Below are 16,841 nucleotides of genomic sequence, written 5' to 3' on the forward strand. Positions count from 1 at the left end.
TCTCAGAGGGAAATATTATACTTTTTTCACTTCACTACAATTATTTGAGAACTTTAAAAACACATTAATAGAGTTATAAAACGCATTAATAGAGTTATAAAACGCATTAATAGAGTTATAAAACACATTAATAGAGTTTAAAAACTAAAACATCTGACTTGTCATGGACAGACTGGAAAACTGCTGTTTAGACGCCATCTAGTGTCCATCAGCAGACACTGCACGTGTTTGAAGTTAATTATGGATCTATAAATCAGTGGACCCCCACATTAATGAATGCTTTTGGCCACAGACCCCCATCTGAGAATATTTTGTGCCAGGGACCCCCAGTGACCCCCAGAAGAGAAGAGTTATGTTAAGAAATTCAACGTTATTCTAAAATAAATGTTGTGAGCTTATCTGATATTTTTGAATATCCAAAGTATAAAATATGGACAAAGTGGTTAAAATGATTGTGATGCTGTATTCAGTCATTTTTAGGGGGACCCCCTGGAACCTCCCCAAGGACCCCTGGGGGTCCCCGGACCCCACATTGAGAACCAATGCTATAAATAATACAGTTCATATTGATTCCATCATGTGTCCATAGATGCTGGTTTTAAATAAATATACTTATATAGAACTTATATATACAACGCGTCGCTTTGCAACACGTTGTGAGCTTGTAGATCGGCTATTTTTAAATAGCCTAAGTATGCATATAGAGCTGAAGTGGTTAATGTATGTTTTGTAATAATAATCAAAATCTACAAAGTAACTAGTAACTAAAGTTTTCAAATAATTGTAGTGGAGTAAAAGTACAATATTTTCCTCTGAGATGTATTAATCTCAGAGGCAAATAGAATGGAGTAGAAGTATTGAAAATTGGAAATACTCAAGTAAAGTACAAATACCCCAAAATTGTACTTAAGTACAGTACTTGAGTACATGTACTTAGTTACTTTACACCGCTGTTCCACACAGGTGAAGATGATTTAGTGTTGATGAGTGAAAAGCAGTCTGTGGGCGCACTATGTCTGGTTTCCAAACATTTTCGTTTGTAACGCACCACGCCTCTCTGCTGAAGGTAAATGTTTGATTTATATCTAAAGTTTAAACACTCACTGTGTGGGGGGTTGGAGATCTAACCCCACCATGCATTACATTCATGCGTATTTATAAATCTATTTTACCCTTGGATCAAGACGGTCAGGGAATGGGATTGTATTATTTATGGTGATCGAGTCTGATGTTTGTTGGTAGTTATAAACGGCTCATAAATCCCCATAAATGAACCCAATCCAACACATACTGTGTTTAAACACAACGACACGGATGTTACCCGTCCATACGGGTCTGTTGTGTTCCTTAATATTACGTAGAGTTGAACAAAGATGCGTTTTAATCCCGTGTGTGTCTGAACGCCGTTCTAGTTCCACATTTACATGGAGTGTAATACCTGCGTTCACCTACTGCAGCGCCACTTCCCCAAATAGTCTGTAGTTCTGTGCTTAAGGCTCGTGCGTCTACATTTATGTATGCATTGTAAATATAAAGTGATTATCTTAAAGCCACAGATGTTATCCGTACATACGGCGTGTTAGTGTTCAGTTAATGTTCAGTATAGTTTAATAAAGAAGTGTTTTAATCCCGTATGTGAATGGACGTCATTGTATTTCCTGGATTACATGGGGTGTTATACCGGCGTTCACCTGCTGCAACATGCAATGATATGATGATATACAGTGATGTTCAGACAGACCAGATTGAAACATTTATTCATTGAATATTACTGAACACAAGGGGTCCGTATGGTGGGATAACATCTGTGGCTTTGGGATAACATCTGTGGCTTTGGGATAAACACGTTATATTTAGAGTAATATACATTTATCAAGATGTTTGAGACTTTAACATGGAACTAAAACTCCAAACACTATTTTTGGATAGTGTTCAAGATTGTCATAGATGAGATCATAATAATAATGACATTTTATTTGCACAGCACTTTTCACATTTCATACTTTTCATAAAATATCTAGAACAAAACAAATATAAAAGCCTATAGGAGAGATAACGGAGCTAAGTTGTAACATAACAACACTCAGGCAGGAGAATAAGTAATCTAAACTAAATATCGATATCAAAATCAATAACAAGAAATCTGAGTCTTGATCTAATGCTAAAATGAAACTATAATATCGTCTCTATCGGCAGGAAACCTCAGAATGTTCAAAACTGTTACTCTTCAGGATTCAAAAATGGCAAAAGTAGCAGATCTACAAGCTCAAAACGTGTTGCTTTGTGCGTTTCAAGCTTGTAGATCTGCTACTGTTGATGCTTTTATGCGACGCTGAGTATGATCAAGTAGGACGAGAGGTTGAACCACTTTAACCATTATCTTATGCTTTGGGCTATTCAAAAATAGCAGATCTACAAGCTCATAGCGCGGCACTGAGTGCCACGATACGAGCTTGTAGATCTGCATTTTTCAAAATGTTTTAAAGCGAACATTTTTAACTCGCTTCTGGGGGGATTCTACAAATGTCTTCTAAATCATAACAGTTTTTTGAAAAGAACTTATGTTGCTATAATCAAACTTTTTCATGTCAAGGACAAAATGATATGTATTTGGCCATGGACCTCCATCTCAAAATATGTTGTTCCAGGGACCCCCCAGAAGCAAAGATTTGAGTAAAATAAATTTGCACATTTTCACGATTTTTCAAAAAAAATAGCAGATCTACAAGCTCATAGCGCGGCACTCGGTGCCTCGCTCTGAGCTTGTAGATCTGCTATTTTTGAATAGCCAAAGTGTAAGATAATGGTTAAAGTGGTTACACTGATGCGTCCCGATCTTAAAGGGTTAACAGTATAGCATACATGGGCAACTGGCGGCCCGGGGGCCACATGCGGCCCTCACCTTCACTTAGTGCGGCCGCAGGTTAATAGTGATATATTATTGATTTCAGCTGCTCCAATTCCAAACATGCAATCATGACCCGCTTTAATTACTTCAATCTGATATTATTAGTTTAATGACTGTCCAATGTATTTACATTTAAGTTCATAAAGTTAACTTAAGTATAACTAAATGTATTTGAAATTAAATAAAAAAATATACGTTTCAGGATTCCAATTAAAAAATACCAAAAAAGAATTAAGTATTCCAAAATAGCAAAAATAGCAGATCTAGATCAGCTATTTTTTTTCTGTCCGACAGTAACAATATGCAATGTGTCCCTCTGGAGTGAGTGTGCAAATATAATGGCCCTCTAGTCTACATCATCAATGTTGCATCACCCCTGCACTATAGCCTACTTAAAAACTGGATTTTCTATTATTGTTTTTATTATTATAAAATATATTAAATGTAATGTTGGTGTATATCTGTGTCTTGCAGGTTAATCATGCGGTGACCTTCTGCAGAGTGGACTAAATCTACTTCATACAGTGAGTTGAAAACGCTGAGTCATGGCTTCTAGCTATGACTCAGCGTTTGACTCGCTGTATGAATGCTTCAGGGAAGGTTCAAAGGATGGATGGAGTCATCAGGAGATAGCTGGTAATAGAGTGTCTGTAACTCAGGACAAGGGGCAGGAAGATGGAACCTCGACAACGCAGCAACGAGCCCTGAGAGCTGAAACGTATAACGGTGCCAACGAACGCTCTCCGTTGGAGATACAAGGCGTACGGTGCTCGGGACGTGGTGCCATACAACCTACGCGGCTCTATTAATACCAGCTATCTTCAACCACGCGGCGGGTGACCCCACACGGTACGTACCTGAATCACACCGAGCCAACAGTGGTGGAAAGTAACTAGGTGCATTTACTTGAGTACTGTATTAAGTACGATTTCAAGGGATGTGTACTTTACTTGAGTATTTCCAAATTTCAATACTTTTACTTTTACTCCACTACATCTCGGATCCAAATATTGTACTTTTTACTTCACTACATTTATTTGAAAACTTTAGTTACTTTGTAGATTTGAATTATAATTACAAAAAATGTATTAACCACTTCAGCCCTATATACATTTCGGCCATTTGAAAATAGCCAATCTACAAGCTCACAATGCGTTGCGATGCGACACATTGTGAGCTTGTAGATCTGCTATTTTCAAATGATTTTAATATATTTTGAAATTTGTGAAACGGGATATTCTACATAATGAGTACTTTCATTGTCACATAAATGATTGCGATCAAAGATTTAATTGTGTTTGACGTTGAGCATTGGAACATTATGAATACAAATGTAATTTATTTTAGGCTTCTAGGGCTTCGTAAACAAAAGTTGCACAAGGTAGATATGACAAATAATATACATCATTTAATTACAAAAAAATACATTCATAGTGGAATTAGCAGAGTGGAAATAGTCAATCTACAAGCTCAAAACGTGTGGCATCGCAACATGTTTTGAGCTGGTAGATCTGCTATTTCCATAAAATGTTTGAAAATATATGAACATTTTTAACATGGTAATGATTATGACGATTATGCATTAATTGCAAATTCAAACAATTGCAATTAGGCTATTACGTAATAATTGTGACCGGTCTAGTATAAACCCTAGGGCAGGGGTCTTCAGCGTTTTCAGGCCAAGGACCCCCTAGCTGAGAGAGAGATGAAGCAGGGACCCCCTACTCTATATTGTATAACATTGTGTTTCAGATTAAAGGTCTTAGTCTACTCTTTTTTCCCCCTCTACACCTCTACACCATAGAATCTTTGCCAAAAATAGCCGATCTACAAGCTCTCAACACTGAGAGCTTGTAGATCGGCTATTTTCGGCTAATGAGAAAAGGAATTCTAGGGTTCAAGTGGTTAATGTAAAAAAACGAAATCCTATCACACAAAGATTTGGTGGACCCCCTATAGTAGCTCTGAGGACCCCCTATGGGTCCCGGACCCCCTGTTGAAGACCCCTGCCCTAGGGTTTATACTCATGGTAACTGATGACTGGTAACAGTCACTCTTTGAGAGCCACTGGTCTAGGGTTTATACTCATGGTAACTGATGACTGGTATGAGAGCCACTGGTCTAGCGGCTGAGAGCTGAACCAAGACGCCTGTGGTTTTATTTTCAAGCCGAATCCCAACCCTCAACATTCTGCCTCCACCAGTGTTATGGAGAAATTGGTGACCTGACAAAAGATGTGTCCATCTTGTGGACTTCACATCATGACAAACATCCAAAGTCAATCGCTGTTAGTTTATGAACGGAGTTGCTCTGTTCATAAACAAACAAACAAACGGTTGTTATTTACATTTGGACATGGTGATGTTTTTGTGAAGTCCACGAGATGGTCGCATGTTGTCTGAAGGTCACCAATTTCACTGTAACACAACACCACCATGCTGGAGGTAGGAGGCACAAACTGGAGTTTTGGAATCAGCGGCCATATTGGAGATAAATCGGGCCTCTTCCTCACTTCCCTTCACAGGTGTTACGATGATGCTAATGAAGGCTCTGTTCCAAATGGACCCTTACGGGTGTGTAACTCTTGAGTGTACAGATGGAAACAAATTACAGTCCATTTGGTTCCATTTGTACACTCTCAGAGTTATGGGTGTCCTTTGAGAACCACTGTGCTACACTAAATGGAACAGAGCCTTCATTTTTATCATTGGTAACACATGTGAAGGAAGTAAGGAAGAGGCCCAATCCTTGGCCAATGAATATTCATTTGAGGGTCCTTGATATGAAACTTTTGAGAGCCACCGTCTTTAGTTGTTTCTGGAACTTGATGAAATGATAAACATTGTAGACTTTACTTGAACATGGTGTTTGATACAGGAATAGACGGCACCTCTTTGTTAAATTGGCAATTTTCTCCCAAAATGTAAAACAAATGAAGAATTTGCAAAATGTTCTTAAAGCAGGGGTCTTCAACAGGGGCCCGGGACCCCTAGGGGGTCCTCAGAGTTACTACACGGGGTCCGCCAAATCTTTGTGTGATATGATTTTTTTTTTTACATTAACCACTTGAACCCTAGCATCCCTTTGCTGAGGAGAACTTAAGCCAAAAAATAGCAGATCTACAAGCTCACAACGCCTCGCGCTGCAAGGCGTAGTGAGCTTGTAGATCAAAGCTTGTCGCAAAGAGTTATATGTGTAGAGGGGAAAAAGAGCAGCAACAGTTTATCACAATTTTATACAATATAGAGGGGGTCCCTGCTTCATCTCTCTCTCAGCTAGGGGGTCCTTGGCCTGAAAACGTTGAAGACCCCTGTCTTAAAGGGATAGTTTAAAACACTTTTTCCTATGGATTAGTCACCCCATGGAGACTTGAATTCATGGATATGTTTTTGTTTTTGTCTCATTCCTAAACCAATAATTTGATGACCAGCAGCGGTTCCGGTAGGAGACACAAAGAGTCTCCTTTGTGTCTCCTACCGGAACCGCTGCCTACCGGTCCATAATTCAAGGCTCCATGGGGTGACTAATGGCAATAGAAAAAAGTATGTTTTTGGGTGAACTATCCCTTTTAAGTAATGTAAAGTATACATGCTGTGAACATGTACGGGTGGGTACATCATTATCAGACCTAAAACGTATTGTTTTATGGCCACAGTGGCTGTAGGCCAGTCAAGCATCTTCAAATCATGTACTTAAAGGAGTAGTTCACCCAAAGAAATTACTTATTTTCTATAAATTGCACACCTCATGAAGCCTTGAATTCATGATTTTGTTTTAGTTTTTTCTCATTACTAAGCCAATAATTTGATGACCGGGTGTATTTCCGGTAGGAGACACAAATAATTTACTTTGTGTCTCCTACCGGATACATTAGCCGGTAGGAGACGCAAATCTAATTATTGGCATAGGAATGCGACAAAAACAAATCCATGAATTCAAGGCTTCATGGCGTGTGCAATTGATAGAAAATACGTCATTTTGTGGGTGAAATACTCCTTTAAGTTACTTAATTACTTACTTTGAGGAATAGAAATGGCCAATTACACATTGAAGTGCCCACTTTTCCCGGGTGCCCACTCTTCTGGTTACAAAAATGTTGATTTATTTTCAAACATGTTCAATGTTCATGTACAATACAGTTAAGTTGTTAATCACAATTATTTGTGACAATTACTCAAGTAAAATGTCATTATGGTGACACAGCCCTGTCAGTGACCAGCTTATGGCTCTACAGAGCATCTTGGCTTCCAAAATGTCACCCTGTAAGGCCTGCTCAACTCAACGTTTTTGTTTTCTTTTTTGTGTCTTTGCAGAACACGAAGATGACAAGAAGTAGACGTCCGTAAGTGAAGATGGCAGGAAGGTAGGAACCTTTTGATTGCAGCTGCTGCTTGTTAAGGGGGCTACATGCTACATGCTACCATACCACGTATGTGGTCATTTGCGTCGTCTATCGTTTCACGTCATTTGCATCGCGTCATTTGTGGGTAAAGCTTCATCACGTCGGTCCACATCACGTAGGACCATGTGCCTTTCTGTGATGTGGATTCATGTGATTTTATTTATTGTTTCACGTCATTTGCGCCCAAAGCTTTGATCACATCGGTCCACATCACATACGACCATATGTGGTCGTAACTTCTCCTATTCTCTATTCTTTGCTTTAATAAAGCAATAACAAAATTATTTGCTTTTATTTACTTTTGTGTCTGAGTTATTTGATCGATTTTTTGTTTTTGTCTATCTTTCTTTTCACAAACACATTTCTCTCTTCTTGCCTGTCTATTGCACTAGTTCTTCACTACTGGTTTGTGTGTACAAATGTATGTGATGTGGAGCTATGTGATTTATGTCTGGTATCATTATGGTAGCATGTAGCCCCATTAACACTGTGTTTACATCCATCTATGCTGTAGGTCTGTGCAAACTAATAGAGAAAGCAAATGATGTGCGTCGTGTCATTTGCTTCCTTTCTTAGTGTTTTTTTTTCATTTGCTGCTGTTTGAGTCGTGGCTGCTGTTGAAGGTAAGTGCTAGTAGTGACATGGTCTATCATTGGTTGTCGGGCAGAAACCTTGTATCTCCATATTTAAACATTATTTTTTGTAAATACATTTCTTTACTTGGTCATACTACAGTGTCACACACTAAAGCAGTACAAACAGCTGATCTACAAGCTCACAAAGCAAAGATCATGATAATTACATTGGCTCCATTGGAACACAGTTTATTTTTTGTGCCCATTAAGACCTGGAACTGTGTCATTTTTAGATTTGAGCTAAAAAGCATTATTTTACACTTTGGGCTATTCAAAAATCGTTAAAATGTGTGCAAATCTTTGAATATATATACATTTTTTAAAGCTAACATTTTTAACTCAAATCTTTGCTTCTGGGGGGTTCCTGGAACGAAATATTTTGATGGGGGTCCGCGGCCAAATACATATAATTTTGGGGGTCCTTGACATGAAAAAGATTGAGCACCACTGATATAGAAACATACGTTTTTCAGAAAACTGTTTAGGAGATTTAGGAGACATGTAGAATCGGCTTCAGGTCTCAATGGGTTAAAAAGTAACAGTTTTGGACATAAAAGGTTTCTACCTGACCTCCATACTTTAACTTTCCCTCTTTTCTCTTTATTATTTACTTTAATAAAGTTATTACTTTTTCCCCCCTAGTGTGTCTTTGTGTGGTTTTTGTGTGTACAAATGTAACCAAATGGACCAGTCATGGGTCCATTTGGTTCCATTTGTAGTACTGACAGCATACGTATACTAGGCTGTTTATGTAATGACAGGGTACAGTATATGTAGGCTCACACTAAGCTGTATAATATAGTGACGGGGTACAGTATATGTATACTAGGTTGTATAATATAGTGACAGGGTATAGTATATGTGGCTCTTGGTCACATAGCAAACTCACATAGTTAAACCTATTTGTGCTTTATCTATTTTTGATAAAGTTAAAAATATAGCTTTTTTTTGCCCTGTCATAGTATCAAGTAAACCTTTTTTAGTTTTAACTGTAAAATTTGCACTATCAGCATCATTCGCTTAGCGCCGCTTGCGTTGCGCCATTTAACGGGTGGCGGGCCAGCGGTTTGCGTCGTTTGCGTTCAATGCCCGTCATTCGTGAAGAATAAGTAATAAGGGACTGGACCAGTGTTTTTTTATTATTGGGTCACGGCCAGCGTTTTGATTTGCGTCGCGTCTCAGGATTTCACGTAACATCCGTGCTGGTAAGTCATCACGTCAGCCCACATCACATAAGTCCATGGTGTAGTGTAGTGTAGTATGTGATGTGGATTGATGCGATGTATGTGTTGTCATTTCACAACACATGCAGGTAAAAATTACATTTGATTTCACGTCGCTTCCGTCATATGCAGGTAAGTCTTCATCACGTCAGCCCACATCACATATGACCGTACAGGGGGGCCGCATGTGATGTGCATTGATGTGATGTATGTGTTGTGTTGTGTCATTTCACAACATATGCGGGTAAAACATCATCACGTTAGTCCACGTCACATATGAACATATGTGGAGGTATGTGATGCATGTCGTCCTTTACGTCGTGTGTCGTTTCACGTAATATGATTGGCGTTGTACCGTTTAAGGTTATTTGCGAGTAAATCACGTCAGGCCACATCACATTACTGGTCAGTTAATGTGATGTGGATTTATGTGATTTTGTGATTATTTCACGACATTTGCGGATAGCTCGTCATTCACATCGGTCGGCAATTTTTTTCTTTTAGGCGAGGTACACGCCGTTGTTTACAGTAGGTCAGAACATGAAGAGATGTAGGGCCATCATTCATATCATATGCATTTAACCTATTAAGACCTGGAACTGTGTCATTTTTAGATTTGAGCTAAAAAGCTTTATTTTACACTTTGGCTATTCAAAAATAGCAGATATACAAGCTCATAGTGCAGCACCGAGTGCCACGCTATGAGCTTGTAGATCTGTTATTTTTGATTTTTTTTGAAAATGTGTGCAAATCTTTGAATATATATATATATATATATTTTTAAAGCGAATATTTTTTAACTCAAATCTTTGCTTCTGGGGGGGTCCCTGGAACAAAATATTTTGATGGGTGTCCACGGCCAAATACATATCATTTTGGGGGGTCCTTGACATGAAAAAGTTTGAGAACCGCTGATATAGAAACTTATGTTTTTCAAAAAACTGTTGGGATTTAGGAGACATGTAGAATCGGCTTCAGGTCTTAAAGGGTTAATGACTTTGGTTATTCCTGTTGCTTGTGTTTTATGTTGTGTATTAATGTTATTCATAGTGTTGTATGTTGTTTACTAATGTCATTCATAGTGTTGTATGTTGTGTACTAATGTCATTCATGCTGTTGCTGTATTGCTGACAAATATTGGCACAATTGATTTTAGGTTGCGTCATTTGCGTTAAAGCTTAATCACGCCAATCCACATCACATATGACCAGTATGTGATGTGAAGGTGTGTGTGACGGATGTCGGCATGTGCATCACGTGTAGTAACTCGTTATTTGTGCCGTCATTTGCGAGTAAAGCTTCATCACGTCAATCCACATCACATAATAATAATAATATAATATAAACGATACATACAACCATATGACTAGTATGTGATGTGGACTTCGTTTCACGTTGTTTGCGTACAATGCTTGTCATTTGGCAGGAGAATAATTAAGAAAATGGACTGATGCTGGACTGAGACTGATGCAGAGAACATGAAGCAAAGAATGCTGCTGCCATTGCGTCAAATGCGCCTCGTATAATTTATGTCAATCGTACACAAATGATGTAAATTATACGAGTCTCTCTATCTCTCATCTCTATCTCTCCCCCTGGTAAGTATGTTGGTGAATGTAATGCACATTACAAAGTGCTTTGGTTAAAGGTACTATAGATAAATGCACCATTTAAATTGTAAACTTTGAATTGAACTCATAGGCATCAGCTAGCAGCCACTGTGACACTGTGTAAGAGGCAGTTCAGTCACTGTAGACTGTATTACTCCTGGAAAATAAAATAAGCATTAGTCATAACTGTGTGATTGCATTCTAAACATTACAGTCATAACTGATGTCATTCAAAATGTGTAAGCTCTATATTTAACAGCTACCAGGCATTGTGCCACTGCAGAGGTTCCCAAACCTTTTAGCTCAGGACCCAAACTAGTGAAGATAATAGATTTGCAAGCTCACAACGAGCATGTAAATCTATTTTCACAACCTCTTTTTTTGTTTGTTTCTAATTTATTGCTTAGATTTGTTGTTTTCACGAAATAGCATATGTTCTATTTTGCTTGTTTCTTATATGTGCTTTTAATTCATTTTAATTTTACTATTTGACCCCAAGAAAAAATAGTCACTGTTTGAATCTGGATCTGAAATGATCAATAAACAAGCAATGGCAAAAACACACTGGAATGTAAACATTTCAGTGTAAATATTTTCATAACGTTTTAGCTCGAGACCCAAAAGAGAAATGTGATGTCTCCCTGGGACCTAGTGAGAATAGCAGATCTACAAGCTCGGCTTGTAGATCTGCTATTTTCATTACTCTTATTTTAATATTTTAAATGGAATTTCTTTGATTTTTGTTTTTAAATGTATCGGGTTCTTTTGAAACATAAGGACGTTTTACTACTCTAAATATTTTATTTTATTCATGTAAAACAAATGTAGGATACTAAAAGGAAAGAGGAATATTTACTGACTGATCTCAAAAACAAATGAAAACTGGCAGAAATAAAGACTCACTCCATAAAAACCTTAAGGAAAACTCCTCAGACAGAGACTAAGAACATATATATATATATATTTTTTTTCTATGTTCATCAAGTGCTCCAAGTGCTCAAAATGAAAAGTGCAGCAACACACATTTAGGTCGTAGGACCATCGTCAGTGCTATATCATCAGATGTAATCATTTGCAATTAAAGCTTCATCACGTCAGTCCACATCACATAATGACCGTGTGATGTGGATTCATGTGTTGTCATTTGTGGGTAAAGCTTCATTATTCATGCCGGTCAATAGGCGAGGCACTGACGATGGTCCTTTGACCCAAACGTTTGCTGCTGCACTTTTCACTTTTAGCACTTGGAGCTCTTTATGAGCATGAACAAATAAAACACTAATATATTTTTTTAGTCTCTGTCTAAGGGATTTTTCTTAAGGTTTTTGTGGAGTGAGTCTTTTCTTCAACCGGTTTTCCTTCTGTATTAAGATGTTAACATGGCTACCCATTTATGCTCTGTAAATTATTAAATTATTACAATTTTTTTTTAAATGTTCAGAGGAGTCAAGATTTTATTTCACACTTGTAAGTTCTGTGGACATTTTTGTTTTTTGATTAAAAAAATATGATCTATATATTGTTTACCCGATTAAAAGCATTATCAGGTTGTGACAAATGCACATTATATTATTATATTTATCTGCTTGATCTATGGGTATTATTTTATACGAGTGATATGTAACATCTGATTTACTTATGCACGTTATTGTATCTGGTTTGATATGTAACATGTTGTACACTGTGAGATAAATGGACACTTCCTATTCACTGGAGGGTAATGGGTCTGATCAGGGGATGATTGAATGATTTGTGCCACCCGACGTTACTAATAGAGGGTGCAGCACAGGGGGGAGGGATCGAACAAACAAACCTGTGTACCGGTGGGAACGGGTGGAATCAAGAGGAGATCTCCTAGGCGCCAGCCTTACTGTTAAAGACAAAGTTTTAACTTAAGTTTGAGCTGCAGCCAAGTATTAAGAACGGGCGAGCCCTGTGGGGAACGGACCGTATCGTTGCAGTGCCGTGGGGAATCGTCAGCTGGATTAGTGAATGAACCGCCGGTCGCGGAGAGGATTCTTACGGTGCCGCGGGTGAGACAAATCCATGTTCTGTTCCGGTGGATTACAGTTTATTAAGGGGTACCCCGAGTCTTAATAGTTGGACCGTCAGTGCGGAAGAACGGTTACGAGTCGTTTGGAATCTAAGGAGCTAATAGACAATCTCGGGACCGCGGACGGAAGTGGCCGTCTCGAAACTTAACGCGGGACTGTTTATTACTGTCTCGTAAAACGAGTAAGCGACCCTCCGTGGTGGCGTTCTGACTCTTTGTTTATTGTTTAAGTGTGAACTTGTGTTTTGAGGGATCAAAGTACTTTGGGAATTGTTTGGGGTGGGAGGGGCTTTTGAAATAATTATTGTTTGTTGACTTGTTTATTTATTTGTTGTGTAATGGGGAAAGAGACAGGGACAGTCTATTTCAAGGCAGTGTATTATTTATTTACTGTTTGCCCTGTTGATTATTATTTTGTGGCTTAAAATTACATAAAGTAATTCAGTTTAAACCTACCGATCCTGTTGATTTCCTTTAGTTAATAATTTCCCTTTCTAAGCAAAGGGCCGATTGTTACAAGGTTTTGATTAAAACAATGTCCACCGAGCTTTAAAAAAAGTGTTGAATAAAATATAGTTCCTCTAAAAATGATCTTAATTGTGAAAGTGAATTAAATGTTGCTCATGTACAGAGCGTTAACCGATAGGGTTATGTTTTCATCTGCCGTAGTTGTAGATCTTTGAAATGTGTAAATCAGTGGTTCTCAGCCTTATTCTGGATCTGACCACTTAACATGGCAGCCGTGTTAAGTGGTCAGATGGGTGGGCCTTTTCAGAGCATGCTTTAAAGACTAAGACCAATCAATCCATTGGAACTAACTTAGTATACTAAGTTATTTGGTATAACTTTTTTTTACATTAAATCTTAATGTTTTTGCCAATTATTTAGGTGGAGAACCACTGGTTTAAATTTCAACTAAATGCAAGTTGTATGTTAAACAAATGTTTACCCTACTTTATGGAATTGCTTTTCTTTCTTTTTTATTTACTTTATGAAATTTGTTTGAGCTTGTGAGCTTGTAGATCTTCACTCTTGTAGATTTTTATTATTTTTTGTTGATGGAATTTTTTATTTAGCATTTTCTTAAATTACATTTTGAATGTTTTTGATTATTTTTGTGACATTGATCTTGTAGATTGTCTATTTTCACTTTTTATAATGTTTTTTGGACATATTTCTGTAAACATATATTTTTTTAATTGTAGTCAACTAAAAGGAAAAAGAGGAATATTTAATGACTGTAGCTGGTCTCAAAAACAAAGCAAAACTGGCAGAAAAAAAGACTCCCTCCACAAACTCCTTAGACGGAGACCAAGAAAATCTATTTTTGTTTTAATTGTTTCATGTTCATAAAGTGTTCCAAGTGTTCAAAGTGAAAAGTGCAGCAGCAAACATTTAGGTCATAGGACCATCTTCAGTGCTATATCATCAGATCTAATCATTTGCGGTTAAAGCTTCATCACGTCAGTCCACATCACATATGACCATAGTGTGTGTGTGGGGTGTAGTGTAGTGTAGTGTAGTGTAGTGTAGTATGTGATGTGGACTTATGTCTCGTATCATTTCGTATAATTTGATTTGCGTCTCGTCTTATCATTTCACGTCACTTAAGTCATGTGCAGGTAAGTCTTCATCACGTCAGTCCACATCACATATGACCATAGGCGCTGTATGTGATGTGGATTTATGTGTTGTCATTTGTGGGTAAAGCTTGATTATTCACGGCGGTCAGTAGGCGAGGCACTGACGATGGTCCTTTGACCCAAACGTTTGCTGCTGCACTTTTCACTTTTAACACTTGGAGCTCTTTATGAGCATGACAAAATAAAACACTAATATATTTTCTTAGTCTCTGTCTAAGGAGTTTTCCTTAAGGTTTTTGTGGAGTGAAAACATGGCTACCTATTTATGGTCTGTTCATGAATTTTCCATGGCCAGTCATTTGGGATCAATATAAGTAGGAAAAAAGGCTGTTATTCTAGTCCGGACTTGTCCTTTAACATGGCAGCCTTAAGTGGATAAACTAAATTGGTAAATGGATGAACTGTGACGGGATAGATGGAGGTCAGCAAGAGTTTTTTGTACAAATATTAATTTGAATATCTGTTAGTTTATTGTATCTATTATCTGTATTTTGTTTTAGTTTTTCTCCTTTTATTGTTGGACTGTTAATTTTTGACATGTATTTTGTGCTATTGTTTTCTTCTTGGTCATCATGACTTCATAGGCCTGTCAAAATTACATAATAGCATTAGTCTTGGATGGATTATATAATTGGAAATTATGTAATATGCACACACAAAAAAACAGTTGTAATGTATGTTTTGTTTTAACTTCCATTTACTGGATTTTAATGTGATGGTTTTTTGTATTGTTTATTGTATTCCTTTATTGTATTCCTTTTTTAAATAAAATTATCATTATCTGTAACTGTACAGCTGTGCTGCTTCAGGAATTCTATGTGACCAACAGCGTAACTCATCATTGTTGTAATGTGAACACTCTCCTCTTCAGACTCCACCTCAGCCTGTAGCACTTAGACGCATTTTGAGCTTGTAGATCTAAGTTTAAATAGGGTTAATGTGTGTGTGTATGTTTTGTAGTAATCAAAATCTACAAAGTAACTAAAGGTTTCAAATAATCGTAGTGGAGTAAAAGTACAATATTTGCCTCTGAGATGTGGTGAAGTAGAAGTAAAAGTACTGCAAATTGGAAATACTCCAGTAAAGTAAATAAGACCTCAGATGCTGGGTTCATTTGTTGACCTGGTTAGTTGACCTATAGTTTCTATGTACAGATTATTAATTTATTATACTGTTTATTAATTTATTATACTGTTTAGACTGATGCTATCTTCTTGGTTTACCTGTGATCCTAGTTTACTGAGACACTACACTGTCAATGCATTCTATGTATGTGTACTTTGTTTATTGTAAGTCACTCTGGATAAAGAGTATAGATGAATATCTACATTGTAAATTGTGAAATGACTTTACTGTTGAAATGTAAATATGTGAATGGTACCATGTGACAACAAAACAAAAACAAAGGCTCTGGTGTGGTTCTCCTAGTTTACTGGGATGGGGTTCAATTCCCTGCAGTGCCCTACTCGTAGTGTTGTATTTACCCGTTATATGGTCTGTTTTATTTATGTTCATAGTGTTGTATTTACCCTTTATATGGTTTATGTTTTATTCTTCACGCTCATTGTGTTGCATTTACCCTTACATGGTTTGTTTTATTCTGTGTTCATAGTGTTGTATTTACCCTTACATGGTTTGTTGTATTCTGAATGTTCATTGTGTTGTATTTAGCCTTACATGGTTTGTTTTATTTTTATAGTCATTGTTGTATTTACCTGGTTTATTCCTTATGTTCATTGTGTTGTATTTACCCTTACATAGTTTATGTTTTAGGTTTATGTTTTATTTTTATATTCATTGTGTTGTATTTACCCGGTTTATTCTTTATGTTCATTGTATAGGGTTGAGATCCGTCATTATCATTATAATTGTTGATGACCAAATGGACCATTACTGGTCTAACTCTTTAGTGTACAAATGGACCTGTTATGGTGGTCTTTGAAATGTAAAAGTTTGAGGACCACTGGTATTGTTTTATCTTTAGCTCTGACAGTGTGATGGATACGGTTCCCAATGCTAACGCAGCTACAAACACCCTTCAGCTCTTAGCCTGTCTCAAAGTGGGGTCCGGGGACCTCCAGGGGTCCTTGGGGGGATTTCAGGGGGTCCCCAGCTAAAGTAGTTAATATAGCATCATAAACATTTTAACCACTTTATCCATTTATATGTTTGCTATTCAAAAATAGCAGATCTACAAGCTCACAGTGCGTCACTTCGTGCCGCGCTGCGAGCTTGGACATCTGCTATTTTGAACATTTTCGAAGGCCCGCTCTTGTCCTCCGACGGTCAGGACGCGCTTGCCTCTTTCGCCGTTTCCATGCTATGATCCCCGCCGAGACAAAGGGAAGATCTCCCACAAGACAAAGG

This window comes from Gymnoscopelus microlampas, assembly GCF_963454915.1.
Source record: "Gymnoscopelus microlampas genome assembly, chromosome: 19".
NCBI classification, from domain to species: Eukaryota; Metazoa; Chordata; class Actinopteri; order Myctophiformes; family Myctophidae; genus Gymnoscopelus; species Gymnoscopelus microlampas.